Consider the following 20993-nt stretch of genomic DNA (forward strand, 5'->3'; position numbering starts at 1 on the left):
ACTAAGGGCAGCCTCCCTTAAACTGTTAACATCAAAGACGTGGTGGGCAAGATTGTGAGGATGCTTTTAATATCACCTTGACACGGTAGGGGGTGCTGGGGAGTTCACGGCCACCTCCAGGATGCTCCCTGTTACAATCAGCTCCCAGTTTTTATCCATACTTTCCAGATGCTCCATTTCCATTGCAAAAAGCATCACAAAACTCAAGTAAAATCTTTTCAGTCAGTAACAAAGCCATTTGTAAATGCAACATTTGCCACTTACTAATTACTTTTAGCTCTATAGAGCTGCACAGCTTTAAAATGTCTTGAATTTGAGTTTGATAAAGTGTAACACATATCTATATCAAGGATGCCAAACCACTGTCACTTTAAGAGAGAAATCTACAGATGATGGGGCCAGCTGTCCCAAAGTGGATGGAACAGGATTAGTCTAACTGCCAGGGGACACCATAGCTGTCCTTTGGAAGTGGGTCCTGTCACAATACCCAAAACCAAATATTTAGGCCAGATTCATAATTGGGTGTTAAGAAGCTAGATTGATTAACTTCACTGCATCTCTGAATTAAGTGAAGACTGACTTTGCTGTGCCAGTTTACATAACCTATTGAATAGTTATGCTGATAGCACAAAGGCAAGATAGGATTGACAAGGATGCCAAATACAAACCTAATATAATAATACTAACAAGCTTACAAAAGTGTACAACAAATATCAATGTTTCTGAGCTGAAAAACAAATGCTACTTCCTTATTATTTCCATGTTTAAAATATAGTAAAAAAATGAAACACAACAATGCATATATTATAATCCAATTTGAGTCAAATTTGTTTGTGTTCTTTTAAAAAGAGTCCTCCCTAAGTACTTACTAATCGATCTCCTACCAACATGCAACACGCTTCCAAATGAAAGAGAGGAAGGTAGTGCACACCCAAATGAATGAAATCAATCAGAATCACAGTAGCATTCAATGAAGATTGCATGTCTTGAATATATATAAACTGCTAGAATAGAGCACAAGCATCTGTGTTTTCTGTCCAGTCACTAGAGACAGGGTAATAGAATCAAACATCCACACTTGCTGGATATGCTGTGTCCTCCCCTATGCATATTATTTATCAATAAGGGGAGAGCAACTTTGAGTTCCAATTTGTAGTATTTCCATCAGTTTCTTCTATTGGTAGAGGAAAGTAGTTTAAAATCCTGCAGAAACAGCTGAGATTACTTGTCCCTCCCAAATGCATTCTCAGGAGCTGCAAAGATCTCAAATAATTTGAACTGGGCTAGGATAGTTTGCACAAAGACTCTTTTCATACTTCATTTGCACTGTTGTGTATTGAGTGACTGTATATATGTTCTGCACTCTATCAAAAGAGGCCCCTTCCCAAACTGCACTGTCTTGTATTTCTGTTTGCTGTTAAGGGTACACAAAATACACTCAGACTCCTGATCAGTTGTAAATAGAACATCTACCTATGGAGTGGAGATACCCCTTATATGCAAAGTGGTAAGCAGTGTAAATACCTGTAGATCCTGTGTCACCATACACTCCTTCATCTGGCAGTTTTTAAGGATAAGGAAATGCCATTATTATCCAAGAGCACACCCTGAGTGCACACGTTCATTTCCCCAGGGACAAATAATAGCAGCTCATATTTGTACTGGTGCTACTTGTCCCCAGCCATGCTCCTGCAAACATGCTGTGGCATGCAGCAAATTTCCCCAGGTGGGGTAGGGGAGACTGGGGCTAGCACTTAGGCTGAACCCAGCAGCCCTACCTAGGGTTCTGGGGTCTCCTGGGGCTGCAGTGGTGGCAATCCAGACATGCAGAGCCTGGCTGGAAGCTGGAGTGTGGTTCTGATCAGGCAGGCTCCAGTTTTGGGCAGCACATACTGCTGCCACATGTGCCACACAACTTCTCTTTGGCAAATTTTTTGTTTTAGATACCACCATTTCCCAGTGGTCCATGCTGCAAGTAGTGTGGTGAACAGATTAACTTGCACCATGTGCATTTTGCGGTGTCTCAAAAGGCTTTAAGGTGCTGCAAACAGCACATCACTGTTCATGGGGACATGGCCCATGGTCACGTTGCCCTAGTCCTCCTACCTCTTCTCAATTACGGAGCTGAAATCTCATAGATCACTAGTAGCTGTCTTTAGGTAGAAGAGGAGCAGGTGTTACAAAGGGCACTGACAGAAGTGCATGGCTTCTGCAGGGCTGCAGAGCACTTTAAAACTGGCCAATCATGTGACAAATTAACTGTCATCTAATGAGGGATCAGATGAAAATGCTCCAAAGTGAAGTGTCTTAGGAAACTTCTGTTCCCTAAGGTCAGTTTGTCAGCATGATCTGAACTGGGCTGATGCAGACCAGCCCTGCCCCCAGAGCTGTCTGCCCTCCACCTCATGGCCTCCCTCAGTCCCATCCTTCTCCAACTCAGGTCGGGTAAACCCCAGCTGACAGCTCCCTAACCCCTTCCTCCCTTTTTCCCTCCTCCCTTCCTGCAGACAGCATTGGAGCTGGGGGGAGTAGGTGGGAGGGAGGAGAGTAGGAAAGAAAAACTGCAGGCAAGCTCCTCCACTGGATCAGCTCCAAAGTGGGTCTGTTGGGTCAGGGGTGCTGCTTTAACTCATGGCACTTTGTGTGAAGTGCCATCAGTTAGGGCAGGGACCTGCATGTCTGTCAGTGCCCACAGTGGCAACCCTCCCTCCTGTAATGCTCATTAAGTAGGATCTACAGTTACATCCTCCTTCCACTCTGATGCAAGAGGCAGGAGGGCAAAGAGCATGAAATCCCTGTGGCTTGCAGAGGAACAAAATAGAATGGAAATGTTTAACATATATAGTGCTGAGTTCATACTTCACAGAACAGTCTCATGCAAAAAAATAGCAGCCTCACCATAGGAATCTTTGCAAGAGTCAGAATAACAGTCAGTGCTATATCTTGTATTCTACCTGGATCTTGTTATGTGATGTTGTAGACACATCTGCTAAGATGGCAAGCTTTTCTGGAGTCACAAAGTTTAAACATAGATGGAATATAATATATACATGTGTGCTCCCCAAATCAATGACCTAGGTAAACCACAAACAAAAGCAAAGCTATCTGCCAACTTATTATTGTTGTTATTAATGTTTCAGTAGCACCAAGGTATCCCAGCCATAAATAATTCTCCTTCCTACTCCCCTTGTATGAGGTATTATACAAACACATACAATCCTTCCTGTCTCAGGAAGAGTTTATGATTTAGGTGACAAACAGGATGCAGCACATAGACAAAACAACCAGGTTTGGCATTGGTAGGAGAACAAGGTAACTTACAAGTAGAAATTAACCAAAAAGCTGAAACAGCAGCTTATGAATTTAGTGCCTATGGGACTAATCTGTAGGCATCACTGTAGGTTTCAAGGAAGGATTAATAGAGAATAAGATGGTACCTTTATGAACGGTGAATGAATGAACATTAAGAATTTCCAATGGATAGGAGCAGTGTAGGATAAAGAGATACTGTTTATTTAAAAAATAATTTTATAAATTATAAAATTATAGGTTATTATAGCAAACTTTTTTATTCCCCCCCCCCCCAAAAAAAAAATGTTTTCTCCTTTAAAAAAGGTTCTCTATGCCAGGAACTCATGCTATGTCTATCCCTGAAACAAATATCAGAAGGAAGGAAATCTCTCCATAGGGACCCATACTATGAAGGAGGCACAATCAAGCCATTTTTCCACCTTATTCTAGCTTTCATAGATCTGCACAACCTTTAGTGGCAGGTCAAACACAATTGTTATGTGGGTTATGACCCACTGGTCCACCATCATCTTGTTTTGAAGCCCCCCTTTTGTAACATATCTGGAGTTGAATTCCCTTTGTCTCTATAATTACCGATACGTCTAACCTGTTTTCTTCATCCATAATTTGTCTCTGCCTGCTCCAGTCCCTTTGTATTGTTTAGATAATTTTTGTACCTGGAGATTTCTGTCTTTAAAATTTCAGTGACCCATGCAACATGTTGTTCAAGGCAAATGAAGAAAAGACAGCTAACTAACACTCCTCTATTTGTCGGTTGTCTCTCTCTAATCCAACATTGTAGGAGACGCAAGGAAATTATGGGTTAACATCAGTGATCATAGAGAATGGCAAAGTTAAGTGAATTGTGTATTCTGCATCTTGGGTTATAGGACTCAGGTTGATAAGAAGTGGTGAACACTAGCTGGTACAGCCTGAAGTGTCAAGCCTCTTTTTGTTATATTCTAAGAGTCCCTTATACCACTCAGTCAGTTTAAAGAATCAGAAAGTATATAGAACTATTCATACTGCAGGATTTATTTACGCACATTATAAATGAATATAACAAACTAGCTCTGTTGTGTCATTTTTAAAAGCACCTATGTATGACTAGGTCACTTTGGGACCTAAATTCTACTATTCAGAATTGGGAAATCTTTAGATTTTTCTGGAAAACTCACATTTCTCCCTGTAGAAAGTTCACACTTCAAAATACTAAAAAATCTCCAAACTAGTCAAACCTATTGGAAAGTTTCAATAGACTGAGAAGCTCAGGGTAATAGCTTCAGAAATCCATTTCTCACAAGACTCTGACAGACTCATCATTCACTTAGTTTTTGATTATGCTCTTCTCTTCCCTTAGACATTTCTAGCTCTTGTACTAGCCAATTTATTCTACTGAGATAGTTACTTCATTTATTATAAATCTGATGAATACTAGAATCAAAATGTCAGCAATGCATTCTGAGTAGTGCATGAGCAGTCCTTATCTCCCAGAAAAAGTACTATCAATGGAAATGAAAGCTCATTCAGAAAATTAGAATTATTTTTGTCATCAATAGAAGCAGGTTGGTCAGTATGGACTGTGACTTTGGTATCATTGGCTTCTCCTTTTATACTTCATTATCTCCAGGTTTTACCCATTGAATAAACATCAAAGATGTGGTGGGCGAGATTCCAAGGGTGCTTAGAGAATGCTTGACACGGTACTAAAGGCGGTCCCTAGGGTGCACGGCGACCCTAGGATTCCATCCTGCTACACACATTTCCTGTTGTTCTGAAATGATAAGTAGAACACATATCTTAACAGAAGTAAGGTGCATACAAAAAAAATCTCATGCTTAAAAATCAGTGACAAAATTATTTTATTACAAAATGGCATAAGAGGAGCAGGTAGCAACACCAGTTATAAGTTTTTGGGGTAATCACCACCTTCTTCAGTGTTTCTACAAAGCCCAAGTCAATGGAATCCTGATTAATTTACTTTTACTCCAAAGCACCACAGTAATAGCAATCACCACAACTGTCTAATTTCACAACTGTCTAATTTTCACTATTTAATATTACTGTCTAACACTTTTCATCCATCACAATGTGTCTCCTGTTATTCTAACTGCTGGTGGACTAGCCCAATATCTACACTAGTCATACCAGGGACATTCACTTTTTCAGCATGCAGATCTATAACTCTTAATAAAAGGCTACACGAGTAGCATCTTAATCCCACCCCCAACATATGTCTCCATAAAAAGGCTTGCTAGAATTTAGCCCATTGAATTTCAGGTCCATCTACTGTAAAAGTCATTAGAACTTCTGATTGCAACAGCAGCAAAAGTGAGCACTGGAACTAGAACAACTGGAGATAGGAAGGCCACATCCACACAACCATGGACATTTGTTTCCCCAAGAAAAGTAGCAGCAGGACACTTTGTGTCCCCCGGGAATGGGTTGGCCCCAGCAGACTTGCCTGAGGTTCTGGGGGGCCTCCTGGCACTACAGCAGTGGCGATCCTGCTGCTCAGAGCCTAGCCAGTAGCCAGAGTGTAGCTCTGGCCAGCCAGGCTCTGGTTTTGAGCAGTGCGTGCTATCACCGTGTGTGCCACTCCACTATTTCTGTGCAGGTTTTTTTGACTGCTCGCTATCAGAGGTCAAAAAAACCCCTCACTCTGTCCCATTGCAGAGCAGACAACAGCTGAATGTACATGATGTGGTGCTGCAAACGTGTCCGCGATGCCACATACTGCACAGCTGTGCTTAGCTGTGCTTATCTGGACATGGCCAAAAACACTAATTGGTCTTACAGGTGTTTATAGATTCATCTTAGAAAATAAACTATGCAGACATTTAATGTCTGTATTCCTATCTTTGCTTTAGCTGGTGAATCAGTCAACATAATACTGTCAATGAATCCAATCCAATTTTAATGTGTATGGCATTGTGCTTTTTAAAAACAAGATTATATAAGAAAATTAGGGGTGCCAGGATAGTTTGGTTTCCCCTTGTTTGAATCATCAGATAAAGTCTTTGCATGTCATCTTGGAATCAATAAACTGTTGCTAGGATGTAAATGTTTCCATGGTAATAGTTGAACTGTTTAGCTACACTAACAGCTACAGTTCTCTCTCTGTCTTTTACATAGCATGAATATTTTCACAGTTTCTGAACTAATATATAAATGAAAATGGAAGACAAATGAGAGAACCTGCATCAACTTAGAACTTTTGCAATCTCAGTGTGACTCTAAGAATTGTAACTGAAAAGAGATTCTGGCCTTAATCATAGCTTCCTTCTGTGTTCTTTCATTTCAGATCTCAGACATACAGTCAGTAATCTCTCTGAGTAATAATATCTAGAAAATGGCCCAAAATCTTGAAGAGAGCTTGTTTTTCTTGAATCTAAATCTTCAGTTCTGACATTCTTTTGTCTATCCCTTGTTTTGTTCTTTTTAGAGTAACACGCAGCCACTTCTCAGCACTCTCTGTGAACATGTACAGGCTGTGATTGGATTGCCCCCTATTGGGTCCAAAAATGCAACTGTAGTGCTGTGAACCATGATGTGCCTGCAACATCAGGGATCAGGCAATGATTGAGTCTCCAGGTCCACTTAGAAAGAGGTTTTAGGGTCTGATATAGATTTTAGATTTTTAAATTCTATGCCTATTCTGAAAGATTTTGACTGTGTGGAGGGAGGATCTGCTGACTATGTGAGCAGTTGAACAGAACAAAGGCTGCCTCAGTGCTTATGTACCATGAAAACCTGTGTCTTCACTGGCTTTAAAAATTCAGTATTTGTTGCATTTCCTGTAAAACTATTTTCAAATACCAAGTCATCTCAGGGAGTTGCCAGAGTTCAGCTAATACACCCAATGAGTGTGTCTACACATACAGGTACGTGTGCTTACAGCAGCTCAAGTAGCAGCAGCACAAATTTATGCTGAAGATTCCAAATCATAGCATAAATGAGTCGGAAGGGACCTAGACAGATCGTCAAGTCCAACCCCCCTGCCATGGGCAGGAAGGAGCACTGGGGGTGGCAGGGGTCATAAGACCCCAGCCAGGTGCCTATCCAGTCTCCCCTTGAAGATTTCCAGGGAAGGTAAGAGCACCACCTCTCTGGGAAGCCTATTCCAGGCTCTGGCCACCCTTACCATGAAGTAGTTCTTCCTAATATCTAACTTAAACCCATCCTCCCTCAGCTTGTGGCCATTGTTCCTGGTGACTCCAAGGGGGGCCCTGGTAAACAGACTTTCCCTGAGTCCCTGCTGGTGGCCCCTGATAAGGTTGTAGACAGCCACAAGATCTCCCCTCAGTCTCCTCTTGCGGACACTGAAGAGATTCAGGTCCTTCAGCCTCTTTTCTCATAGGACTGGCCACGGAGGCCCTCAACCATACGAGTGGCCTCCTCTGGACCCTCTTCTCGAAGTGCGGCACCCAGAACTGGACACAGTACTCCAGCTGTGGCCTGACCAGTGCCGCATAGAAGGGGAGCAAGACCTCTCTGGATCTGTTAGTGATGTCCCTGTTGATGCATGACAGGGTGCAGTTGGCTCTGCCTATTGCTTCATCGCATTAGCGACTCATGTTCATCCTGCAGTCAATCCTGACTCCAAGATCCCTCTCTGCCTCTGTGCTGCCAAGAGAGTCAGCCCCTAGCCTATAACCATAATGCTGGTTCCCTCTCCCCAGGTGCAGCACTCTGCACTTGTCCTTGTTGAACCGCATCCTGTTCAGATCCACCCACTTCTCTAACCTATCCAGGTCCACCTGGATGCAGTCCCTGCCTGCCGGTGTATTCACTTTACCCCACAGCTTGGTGTCATCAGTGAATTTGAACAGAGTGCTCTCCACACCCTCGTCCAGGTCGCTAATGAAGATGTTGAACAGCACCGGCCCAAGGACCGAGCCCTGGGGGACTCTGCTGCCCACACCCCCCCAGGTTGACATAGACCCATCCACCACCACCCTCTGGGTGTGCCCCGGAGCCAGTTTGCCACCCATGTTGATTGTGCATTCGTCAATGCCGTGGTCCCTCAGCTTGCCCACCAGAATTGGGTGGGACACGGTGTCGAAGGCCTTCTGGAAGTCCAAGAAGATGACATCGACATCCTCCTTCACATCTAAGCTTTTTGTTACCTGGTCATAGAAAGAGACCAAGTTAGTCAACACATGTGTCTAAACATACACTTTGTTGTGGGGCAAACTGTGCCACTTGGGACAAACTGACTCTCCCCATCTCCTCCCGGAACTTCAGCCAGGGAGAGCTAGAGGCTGGGGCCAGCATAGGCTGGCCCCAGCAGTATAAAAAGCTACTCTGGTGAGCAGCTCAGGGCTATTTGCGCTCAGGAGCTTCTGAGGCCCAGCTAGTTGGTACCTGGGGACACTACCTCTTGTGCCAGCTGGACTGCTGAAGCAGCCCTAACCTAGAGAGGCCCTTGCACCCTCTACCCACTGCACCATTCTGGCAGGGGGGACTGCTGCCTGACTGTGACCTGCTGCCACCTGCGACAGCATCCTCCCCCATCACTGCACACTTGCCAGACCCAGACAAGGATTGCATGGCCACCTGGGCTGTGGCATGGGTACTGCAGCTGAGCCACCTGCACCTCAGGACCAGCTGTGACTTCACAGTTGTCCTTCATGTGGCACTGCTATCACGTCTTTCTATGGCCCTGTTCTGCCACCTGGGCAGCCATTACCCAGAAGATCTGCTCATTGTAGTGGCCCACTTTGAACAGTCAAAGCATGTCTTTCTGGTCTCAAGTGGCCAAGAGGTCAGCCACCTCATCTGCCCTCCAGCTGGGTCCCTGGTCCTGGCCCTGGGCCGGCTCCTCTGCCCAGATCCTGCCACTTGCCTCATCAACAGGGATCCCTTTTAAAATTTTCAAATTCTCTGATTTAAAAAAAAAACAAACTCTGCCATTTAAAATACCCCAAATCCATGTTATTCTGTGATTAAAATGAAATGCCACTATATAGAGAAAGAGATCAGTTGGGCAATATTTTATTATATTTACAATTTTAAAGCAATTTGGAGGCCTCTATCATCATCATCAAATACATTCTAAATATCTATACACTTTGGCATTTTCTTTTGGTTTTTTTATCATAGAAAAATCAGAGCTGCCCCTTCCCCCTTCACTCACCAGGATGTGGGGACAGCTGCAGCTGGACTTACAGCTGCTTTGTAGTGCTGAGCACCACTGATATGCCAGTGCCCTGCCCTTACCCATACCCTTGCCCACCAGTCCCAATTCACAGCCCCACTCCTCACCTGCAGCCCCTTCCTGCCCTACACTCCCTCTGTCCCAACAGCAGCTGCCTCCTAGCACTGGGACATGGGTCCACTTGCATTTGTCCAACCTGCTGCTTTGTGGTTTTAAGCAGTGGCAGCCCTTGCTGTTCTGCTCCCTGCATTTGTGCCCAAGCCCCAGCAATCCCCATGCCCTTCCTGGGAACCCTTGCTTGGGGCTCACAGACTGGGCTGACAAACCCCTTCCCTCCCAGGCCAGCCTCCCCCTGCACAGGCTGCTCTAGGGGGGGGCCAATCCTGGCTCTGGCAGCTGCTCCTACCCAGAGTGCTCCCCCATCCCCCACCCCATCTCTCTCTCTCATACACACAGACACTCACACCCCTGCTGCCACCCCCCACCCATCACATAAACCTATCAACCCCACTGCCACCTCAGTCTCCCCTGCCCTTCATCCACCCCTGCTGCCACCTCCACCCATCCCCTGAGACCATCACACCCCACAAGTGGATCCTGGGACCAGAACCTACCAGGTTGGGGCTGCATGTCCCAGCACCAGTGTGGTCATGGCGAAGGACTGCAGTGTGGTAGTTGCCCTTGCAGCCATGGCTCCCACCAGCAGGTCCTATTTCATCTGACAGCTGGGAATGTAGGGTGTGAGATTGGGGGGGCTGTGGGGGATCAAGGATGTAAGAGGGGTGGGTGTGAGGTGTGTAGGGAGGATTGGGGGGCTTGTCAGTGGGGGTGGTGTGGGGTTTGTTGGGCATGTAGATGAGGGTGAGGGGTTTGTGGGGATGGTTTGCGGGAATGGGGTTTATAGGATGTGGGGTGTGTGGGTGGATTGTGGGGGAGTTCATGGGGGCATTGTGGGTGGGGGTTTTGTGGGGGGATGCCACATGCTGCAGGCACATGGAGGCAGCAGCTGGCCCAGCCCAATGGCTCATGAACCACGCAGAGACAGAAGCTGGGCTAGCCCAATGGCACGCGGCTTCCGCCTGCAGCGCCAGGATCCTCAGGTGGCAGCAGAAGCCATCCTGGTCCTGCCTGAAGGCACATTCCAGCAGCCTGGGCCAGCTCTGAGTGCTACATGTATCCCCTGAGACTCAGGTGGTGCCACATACTACTGGGGGTTCTGCCTGTAGTGCACCATGAGCACCACAAGGGCTGGCTGCTGCCACCAGTAACAGGAGCTGTGCACCATGGGGAGGAACCCACTCCTCCCATACTGTCCCCCCTCACATAAATAGCACACAGTCCCACACAGTCCCCCCACTTTCACAAAGTCCCATCACCCCCACATCCCTGCTTACCGGGGACACAGCCTGTGTCCCAGCCAGCTTCAAGCCACTGGTGCTAACCATGGCCCATTTCTATTTCCTCCAGCACACTGAGGCAGCATGCTGGAGAAGCAGGGGCATGCAACATGCATAGAGATGCTCTGGCCAGGTGCTACAGCATCACCTTGGAGGACCCAGCTTCCAGTTGCTTCAGGGCATGCTCCAGGAGTGCATCCTGTGCCACTTTCTTCCAATGTGTTTTCTTTTGATACCAGGATTTCCCAGTATCAAACTTAGAGTTTGCCAAATATGCAGCATGGAGAACATTTTTTATTTTGTGGCATGTCTCCTGAGCCATCTCAAACTGCTTTAAGATGCCACAACAGACACATGCTCAATCATGTGGATGCTGCCAATGACTAACAGGACTGTCATATTTCTTCCTTTGTTCTTCTCACAAAACCTCCCAATTGTTGCTTGCCCCACCAGTACAAGAATATTCCAGCTACAGCCACAATAATGTTGAGTAAATTGTGCTGCCACCAGTGACAGGGGTGGGAAAAATAAACTCCAAAGCAATAAACTCTGGAGTTTATTGCATTACTTGCACGTGTAGATTCACCCCTTGACACTCTTTATTCTGTATACTACCCTCCTCCTTTGGTGAGGTAGGGCCTGTTACAGGGAATGTTACAGCAGTAAGAGATACTAGTGTTTGAATTTTGTTTCCAGGTATTCATTTTTGCCTGACATGCTTGTTAAATAAACACATTATAAATCAGAGATAGAAAGAGAGAAAAAACTGAAAACTTTAAAAAACCCCAAAAAACAAACAAATATTTAACAAACCCTCTTATTTGCACCTAGTATCTTAGAGGATAAATTATTACAGGAAATGTATACTGTGGTTTTCAGAACTGGTGGCCCCCTTGACACATGTGTTGTGAGGGGAAAAACAGGGGACAGGTGGAATGGACACTAGAAGCCCAGGTGACATTTGCAAAGGTACGATCAGATTTCTGCCATACCCCAGTGTTGTATATGCTTGAATTCACACAGATGTTTCAGTTACATACAGATGCATCAGCCATGGCCTTGGGGGCTGTCTTAACCCAACAAGTCAAGGGGGAACAACAGCCAATTGCATTTGCAAGTAGAAATTATTCAGGGCCAAGATACAGTATTCGTTGATAGAAAGGGAGTGCTTATTGATAAAATGGGGAGTTGAATTATTTCATTATCTAGATGGAAGAAAATTTACTGTAATAACAGACCATGTACCACTCCATTGGCTGCAAACATCTAAGACTGAAAATGCTAGACTGATGACATGGCTCTTGGCCCTTCAACCTTTTTGTTTCTCTACAGAGTAGCAGTGAGGACAGATAAACATTGTATCAGAGTTTCTCTCATGACTGAAAGATGACAGACAATCAATGGCACCAATCTTGGATAACTAGTAAGAGACTCACAGAAAACCAGCTACTAGGACTACACAGGTGAGGTTTTCACTAAGTGTGGAGGTGTGTGACAGGGCAGCAAGCCTTCCCTGTCATGGAACTCTGAGCAAACAAAGGAAGAAGAGGGACTTACCAGGGCAACAAGCCCAGGAGGAGAGAGAAGGCGGGGCAGACCCAGAGCCTGGAGGAGATGCGTGGAGATAGGCTGTGAGGTAAATGGCTGCATGAGTGGAGAAAGCAGCAAAGGGGAAGCTGTTGCAGTAGATAAAGTGAATTTCTGGGGAGAATTAAAAGGGAGCCTGGGAGGGTCTCAGACGGAAAAGGGAAATGCCCTGAGGAAGACCCATGGGAGCACGGAAAGGCAACAGTGCACAGCTGAGAGAGGGAACCCAAGAAATAATCCTAAAGAGAGACTTACCTGCAAAACCTGAGACATGGGGCAGTGGAAACAGTCAGGACAGTGAGTCTGAATCTGGTGGGCACAGGGTCCTATTGTGGGGACCTGGAAGAAGAAAGAGACAGAACTGAGTAGGGACATGAGCTAGGAGAGGTGGCCCTATATACCCCTATACTGAAAGATAGGTGTAGGGGTGAATGGTGTGACAGTTTGCTTGGGACCTATTTGGGCAAGAACAGGGCAAGAGACCAAGAACAAGGAAGTTCCAGGCAAGAGACGGAACAAAGTACTTTGAGAACTGTAGTTCCCCCAGGGAAGACTTAACAAAAATCATAGATTCATAGAATCATAGAAGTAGGGTCGGAAGGGACCTTGTAGATCTTCAAGTCTGAACCCCCTGCCAGGGTGGGGGGAAAAACTAGACTCAAATGATTCCAACCAGGTAGGCATCAAGCCTCTTCTTAAAGACCCACAGGGTAGCAGCCAGCACCACTTCCCTTGGAAGTTGGTTCCAGATCCTAGCCACCCTAACTGTGAAGTAGTACTTACAGATGTCTAATCTAAAACTACTCTCCAATAACTTGTGGCCATTATTCCTTGTTATGCCAGGGGGCGCCAGGGGAAACAAGCTCTCTCCTAAAGCCCTTCTAGTCCCCCTTAGTGAGTTTATAGACTGTCAGCAGGTCCCCCCTCAGCCTTCTCTTGTGAAGGCTGAACAGGTTCAGGCCCCACAGTCTCTCATTGTAGGGTCTGCCCTGTTGTCCCCGGATCATGTGGGTGGCCCTCCACTGGACCCTCTCAATGTTGTCCATGTTCCTCCTGAAGTGGGGTGCACAGAACTGGACACAGTACTCCAGCTGTGGCCTGACCAGTGTCGTATAGAGGGGGAGGATCACCTCCTTGGCCCTACTTGAGATGCATCTGTGAATGCATGACAAGGTCCAGTTAGCCCTGCCAACCGTGACCTCGCACTGTCATCCCATGTTCATCTTCGAGTCCATAATGACTCCAAGATCCCTTTCTGCCTCTGTGCTCTCAAGAAGGGAGTTTCCCATCTTATAAGTGTGCTGCTGGTTGCTGCTGCCCAAGTGCAGCACCCTGCACTTGTCAGTATTGAAACACATCCTGTTTTTGTTAGCCCACCCCTGTAACCTATCCAGGTCTTGTTGCAGTCTTTCCCTCCCTACTAGCATGCTCACCTCACCCCAAATTTTGGTATCATCAGCAAATTTAAAGAGGGTGCTTTTCACCCCATCATCCAAATTGCTGATAAAGAAATTGAACAGCATGGGCCCAAGGACAGAGCCCTGGGGGACTCCACTGCCCTCTTCTTCCCAGGCTGAATATGACCCATCCACCACCACCCTCTGAGTACGACCCTTCAGCCAATCTGCAATCCATCTGATTGTTTAGGCATCGCCTAGTTTTTTAATGAGGATGGGATGGGAGACAGTGTTAAAGGCCTTGCTGAAGTCCAGAAAGTATACATCCATGGCAACACCTGCATCCAATGCTTTTGTGACCTGATCATAAAAGGCAATCAGGTTGGTCTGACATGACCTGCCCCTAAAGAAACCATGCTGGTTGCCCTTGAGCATCATCCCTGAAGCCGGCTCCTTGAGGATCTTCTCAAAGAGTTTCCCTAGGATTGAGGTAAGACTGATGGGCCTATAGTTGCCTGGGTCCTCCCTTCTTCTTTTTTTAAAGATGGGGACCATGGTGGCTATCTTCTAATCATCTGGCACCTGGCCCAAGCACCTCAAGTGCTCATAAAGCTGTGCCAAGGACTTTGCAATAACCTCAGCTAGCTCCCTCAACATCCTGGGGTGGAGAGCATCTGGACCTGCTGATTTGAACGCATCCAGCCCCTCCAGAAGCTCTCTAACCCGGTCCTCCTCAACCTGAGATCTGGAGGCATTCCTCTCGAGTCCACCTTGCATCACAGTGGGGAAATTCCAGTCCCTGCACAAGAAAATGGAGGTGAAGAATTGGTTAAAGAGGTCTGCTTTCTCCTCTGGCGCAGCCACCAGATTGCCCAGAGGATCTTGCAGGGGCCCCATGTTTCCCGGAGCCTTCTTCATCCTCTCTATATATTTGAAAAAGGACTTTTTGTTATCTTTGATCTTGGATGTTAGCCCTAGTTCTATGTCCACCTTAGCTTTCCTGACACCCCCCCTACAGGCCCGAGCAGAGGAGATATACTCCTCTTTAGAGATAGCACCCCCCTTCCATCGGGTGTACGCAACCTTTTTGGCAATCAGGCATTCCTGGATGCTCTTGGTGAGCTGGGGGGCTTTTGGGCACTCTTGCCCTCCTTGCTGCTTGTTGGGATGGTCACCCCTTGGGCCCTGAGTATCAACTCCTTAAGGAAACTTGCTCCCCCTCTATGCAGCGCTGGTCAGGCCACAGCTGGCGTACTGTGTCCAGTTCTGGGCGCCGCACTTCAAGAGGGACGTGGAGAACCTGGAGAGGGTCCAGAGGAGGGCCACCCGTATGGTCGGAGGCCTTCATGTCCAGCCCTATGAGAAGAGGCTGAAGGACCTGAATCTCTTCAGTGTCCGCAAGAGGAGACTGAGGGGAGATCTTATGGCTGTCTACAACCTTATCAGGGGCCACCAGCAGGGACTCAGGGAAAGTCTGTTCACCAGGGCCCCCCTTGGAGTCACCAGGAACAATGGCCACAAGCTGAGGGAGGAGAGGTTTAGGTTAGATATTAGGAAGAACGACTTCACTGTAAGGGTGGCCAGAGCCTGGAATAGGCTTCCCAGAGAGGTGGTGCTCTTACCTTCCCTGGAAATCTTCAAGAGGAGACTGGATAGGCACCTGGCTGGGGTCTTATGATCCCTGCCATCCCCAGTGCTCCTTCCTGCCCATGGCAGGGGGTTTGACTCAATGATCTGTCCAGGTCCCTTCTGATTCATTGATTCTATGATTCTATGACTCTATGACCACTCATCTTAGGCACTGAGTTCCCCTGCCCTCGAGAACCCCAGTGCCTCTCCCACTAATCTCCTTAACTCACTGAAGTTGGCCCTGTTGAAGTCTAGGGCTACCGCCTTGCTGCAGGCCCTTGACAGTCGTGCTGGATGGTGAATTCCAGCAAGCAATGATCGCTATCACCCAGGTGGTCAAGAACCTGGAGTCCCCTTACCAGGTTGTCGCCTGTGGCCAGGACCAGGTCCAACAGGGCATTTCCTCTGGTGGGACTGTGCACCTCCTGAATTAAGTGGAGGTCCTGTATCTCAGCCAGGAACCTCCTGAAATGGTCAGACCTGGCTAACTGTTCCTCCCAGCAGATGTCTGGGTAATTTAAATCACCCATGACAACTACATCCCTTGCCTTAAGTGCCTCTGCAAGCTGGCCCAAAAATTCCCAGTTCAGCTCCTCCCCTTGGTTGGGGTGTCTGTAGTAGACCCTCACCATTAAATCCCTCTGCCTATGGCCCCCTTGTATCTTGACCTAGAGCACTTAAGCTTGCCCCTCCTCTGGCAGAGAATGTGTATTGCTCCTTGACATAGAGCGCCACACCCCCACCTTTCCTTCCTTCTCTATCCTGCCTGTAAAGCCTATAGCCCCTAATGCTAACTGCCCAGTCCTGGTATGAATCCCACCACGTTTCTGTAAGCCCTATTATGTCTGGGTTTGAACTGGATATTCTGAGGGTGAGTTCCTCCTGGTTGTTCCCCATACTATGAGCTTTGATATATAGGCATTTAAAGCCCTTGCATAGCTGCATGTGCCACCCCCCGCCCAATCTGGGAGACTGTCTGGACCCCTCTTTCTTACCTGGGCACTCCTTGCATTTGTCACCTGTCTTGCTCAGGTTGTGTCTCCACGTCTTCCTGCAGCCCCCTCCCCCAGTGAGGCTAGTTTAAAACTCGCCGTATGAAAACAGCCAACCTGGAAGAGAAGACACGCTTGCCTTTAGGAGAGAGGTTGGGCCCATCCCGCCCCAGAGAGTCCCCCTCCTAAGCTATGTGATGCATGCAGCTGCGCAGGCATGCCTGACAGCGCAGCATGAGTGCACCTGTGCAGCCGTGCACACCATGCAGTTTAGTGGGAATGCTGATCCTGGTAGGAATTATGAGCCAGGGACTCATAAAAACAAAAGTGCTTCTTGCTTTCAGAATGGATCAGATTTGAGAAAGCACCAGTGTTGCCAGCCATGGCTATTTCATAGATTTCATAGATTTCATAGACATTAGGGCTGGAAGGGACCTCAGAAGATTATCGAGTTCAGCCGCCCACCCAGAGGGCAGGAAGTCAGCTGGGGTCATAAGATCCCAGCAAGATAAACATCCAATTTGCTCTTGAAGGTGTTCAATGTAGGTGCTTGAACCATCTCTGATGGTTTTAAAAGGCCCAGGCCAAACTGCAAAAATTTGGCTAAAGCAAAAGACCCCAACGCCTTTTTCTGAGTGACTATAAAATAAGCTTTTGCAGAGGTGATAATCAACTTAGCCAACAGAGTAAAGGAACCAATCAACATGTCCAGCTAAACCAGTAATGAGATCCAATTAAGCATAAGGCCTGAAAGGAGATGTTGTAAAAGACCTTGCATTAAATACTTAAAAAATACTATATCTTAACTTTATCTCAGTGGTAGTAGTGATTGATATAACCAAATGTATTAGATGCTGGTTTACTATAACAGATATATGTTTTGTCAAGTTCCTTAGGTAAGTTGTAAAAACAAAGGAGCCTTGTCAGTGAAGATGATAAACTAAGGTGAAGGAGAAACAGGACAGTGTTGAACCACATTCCACAGTCACAGGGAAGGAAATAAAGAATCCTCCCCTCCAGAAGTGTAACTTTCACAGGAACATGAGTCCCAACTACTTGAAACATTCAAAGTCCACAAGAGATCTGATTCAGTTCAGTCCCCAAAGTTGCAGTGAAATAAATATAAATAATTTATTATATTATTGTAATAAGGTATCTATAAATATAAGGTATAGGCTGGAGGGAAATTTGGAGAACTTAGGAAATTTGAGAAGACTGACAGCAGTCTGTATGCTACCCTCTTCCTTACTCTTGAGACTGTTTAGCTACATATTTTTAGAAGAAATATCTAAATATTTTTGGGATCAGGAACTTAATGGAGTCATCTGTAAAGTGTTTCTGGCAACTTTCTTCACTTATGAAAGAATTTTTTTCTTTAAATAGATATGCATCCTGGGTATAAGTTCCTCTTTATAAGCACAGCTATAAAGAGGAACATTTCTGAACCTCACTCACTAAAATATTCACAGCACAATGCTGGTTTTCAGTTTTTGCCACAGGCTAGTCCCACTTTTTCCAAAATCATTTCCTTTGAGACACCCCAAATCATAGGACTGTCACTGAGAAACAGATGGACACAATTCACAGGAAAGTTCCTCTTTATCATAAACTCCTCTCCCTGTAGCCTTTGCTTCCCCTTATTTTGGCACTTTATCTTTTTAAAAAAATCATTATTCCTGTTTTCCATGGGTACATGCATTATTTACTGGTGAGGTGCATGTGTATTCAGTACTAGTTTCTGCATTAGAACTGATCAAGTGGAGCATGGCAACAGGTCAAAAATGTATCAACTTCCAATCCATTTACTATTAGAAAAATCTCACAAGCTTAAAATTGCTTTCAAATATCAGACCATTAGCTAGTTTATGTCTGTATAACAACATATCCTAACAGGGCATATCTTCATGTGCAATTCATGGACGTATGTACATGAGATGCTACATCACCATAGTGACAAGCTACATCACCATAGTTCATTGCTACAGTGACATAACATCACCGGGCATGACCTATGATGCCAACACTACTGCACAGTAGCTGCTAAAAAAAGCTGCTTGAGGAAATGCTAAATGACTGAGTAGTAAAAAGTGCACAGTCAGTTGCACATGTAGACATGCCCACTGTTACTAAATAAACTCTAGTGCAATTCAAGCCAAAATAAACTAATCCAGACATCAATATCTACATGTGTGTTTAAGCACAGTAATTTACTCTTCTGTCAGATAGTACTTGTGTCTGATGGAACTATCCAATGGTACAGTAAATTAGTCTACACCATCCTAATTACTGTGCACATGTAGACAGTGACACTTTACTGCACAGCAAATTAGTCTACTGTGTAATAAAGTGCATGTGTAGATGGACCTACAATTATACCAGTATATGCCAGGTGAGGATCTAGATTTCTGTATTTTCTAAGACTTGCTGGGCCAAGCTTTAATATAAATGGTGGAGTAAGGTATATGATGTTATCCACTTGCATGTAATAAACATTCTGGGAAGATCATTGCCAGGAAAAAAGATAATGAGAATAGAAAAGTAAAACAGAAAGTAATCCACATTGATTTAAGCTATGAAGGGAAAGGCTTTGGCCAGTCAAGTTCCAAAGTGTGTTGCTTTACAAAGGCACAGTCAGACAAGTGTGCGCATATGGTACGCAGCTCTGCAGACCTGTCTATAGTACCACACATTGCACACATCACACATGCAGGCGTTTCTCACACCACTAATTTGCTGCACAAGTGGGTTTTTTTACATTGGGAATTTCTGGTATCAAAAAAAAAAGTAGGGTGGCACATGTGGTAACAGCTTGTACCATCTGAAACCAGAGCCTGATCAGTGCAAGTGCTGTCCCCAGCCTCCTCTACCCTACTTGGGGCAACTTGCCAGGTTCAACAATTTGTGTATACAGGTGTTCCCTGGGGACAAGTAGCAAAGGGACAACTGTGTGCTGCTGCTATTTCTCCCCAGGGAAATGCACATGCACATTTGTTGGAACATATCCCAACTGTTTATAAAATTGTTTTCAGGCAGCTTGATTTAAATAAAAAGTTGTCCAAATTCAGAGGTCAATTAAAAGGTGCTTTAATCAGGCCTTTATTAGTGTAAACAAGTATAACATACTAAAACCTGAATCAAAACCTATTGGCTAGGGACAGAAGTTACACATAAACTGGTTTAAGTCATCAGAAACTGGTTTAAACCTGTAACAGAATAGAAGCTCAGTGCAAATAAACCAGCATCAAAATGGTTGAAACTGGTTTAAGATAAATGTGGTTGAATGTAGTATCAGACTTAACTGATTTGAGTCAAATTGGTTTATGAAAATTTTGTCCCAGATGCCTTCCTGATTCAAGTTAAATCAGAGTCCCCCAGCATCCCACCATGCTTTCCAGCCCTGAGCCAGGCTGAGCTGGGCTGTCTGCTCCAGCACAGTACAGCTGGGGGGTGGAGAAGAGAGGCAGGGACTGCCTCTGTGCTCCCTCCAGGAAAACCCTATCTGCGGTCTGGGACAGGAAGGAGGCTTAAACCCCACTTCCCCTGAGTATAAAGCTGCCCTGCCCTGACAAAGTTACAGTTGGCTGCAACTGTGGACTACAAATCCTAGAGGCAAGTGGAAGTAGGAAGAAGAAGTGATGAGCACCCCTGCAGAGTCCTGCTTCTGTGATTCTGGACTGCAAATCCCACAAGCATCAGGGACAGAAGGAAGAGTAAGTGCCAGAGATCTGTGCTGTAGTGTCCCCCCAGCTTCTGGTCTGAGCCACTGCAGGCATGTGACTGCATTTTCTGAATCAAAGGTAAATTTGCATCCAGTTTTTTCTCAGTTCAGTCTTTGCAGCTTAGACTAACCTGCAGCTTAGACTAACCTGCAAAGACTGAATTGATTCAGCCTTGGGCTTTTTGACTCTCTGTACTTAGCCACTGAGGTAAATGGAAGCCTTATCACTGACTCCAGTGGGGTTTAGCATATATCCTAAGAGAAAACAAGATGACAGGACAAGAAAACCCACTGAGGGGAATAGCTATTTGATAAACTAGGGGGTCTTCCACTAATTTCAAATTCCTCCAGTTTCTGGGCAGAGGGTGAATGGGGTAGTTTAAGACAACCAATTATGGATATGTTTAAGCCCCTGTCAAAGTCGTGATTGTTGCTCATGTATACCCAAGTGAGTTTTGATTAGCTAGCTAGGGTAATAACAACATATTTGTAGAATCACAGAGCTCAACACAACTACGCTGTGACAGAAAACAGAGCAGAGAAGCATGTTATGCACTCAGGAAGTTAAGCTTGCTCTGAGCCCTATGCTGCCACAGCTACAGTGCTATCAGTACCTAAACTAAATTGACATAGTGGGTGCATCTACACAAGACACTACATCACTATAGCAATGAACTATGGTGATGTAGCTCATTCCTATGGTGACATAGAATTGGCGGGCACTGACCATGATGCCACCACTACTGGGCAGTAGGTTCAAAAATGACCCATGCACTGCCCAGATTCAGCAGTCATTTGGTACTGGCTTTAACTGTGCAGTAC

This window comes from Crocodylus siamensis, chromosome 1 (assembly GCF_052110815.1).
Source record: "Crocodylus siamensis isolate JL-2025a chromosome 1, ASM5211081v1, whole genome shotgun sequence".
Lineage (NCBI taxonomy): Eukaryota > Metazoa > Chordata > Crocodylia > Crocodylidae > Crocodylus > Crocodylus siamensis.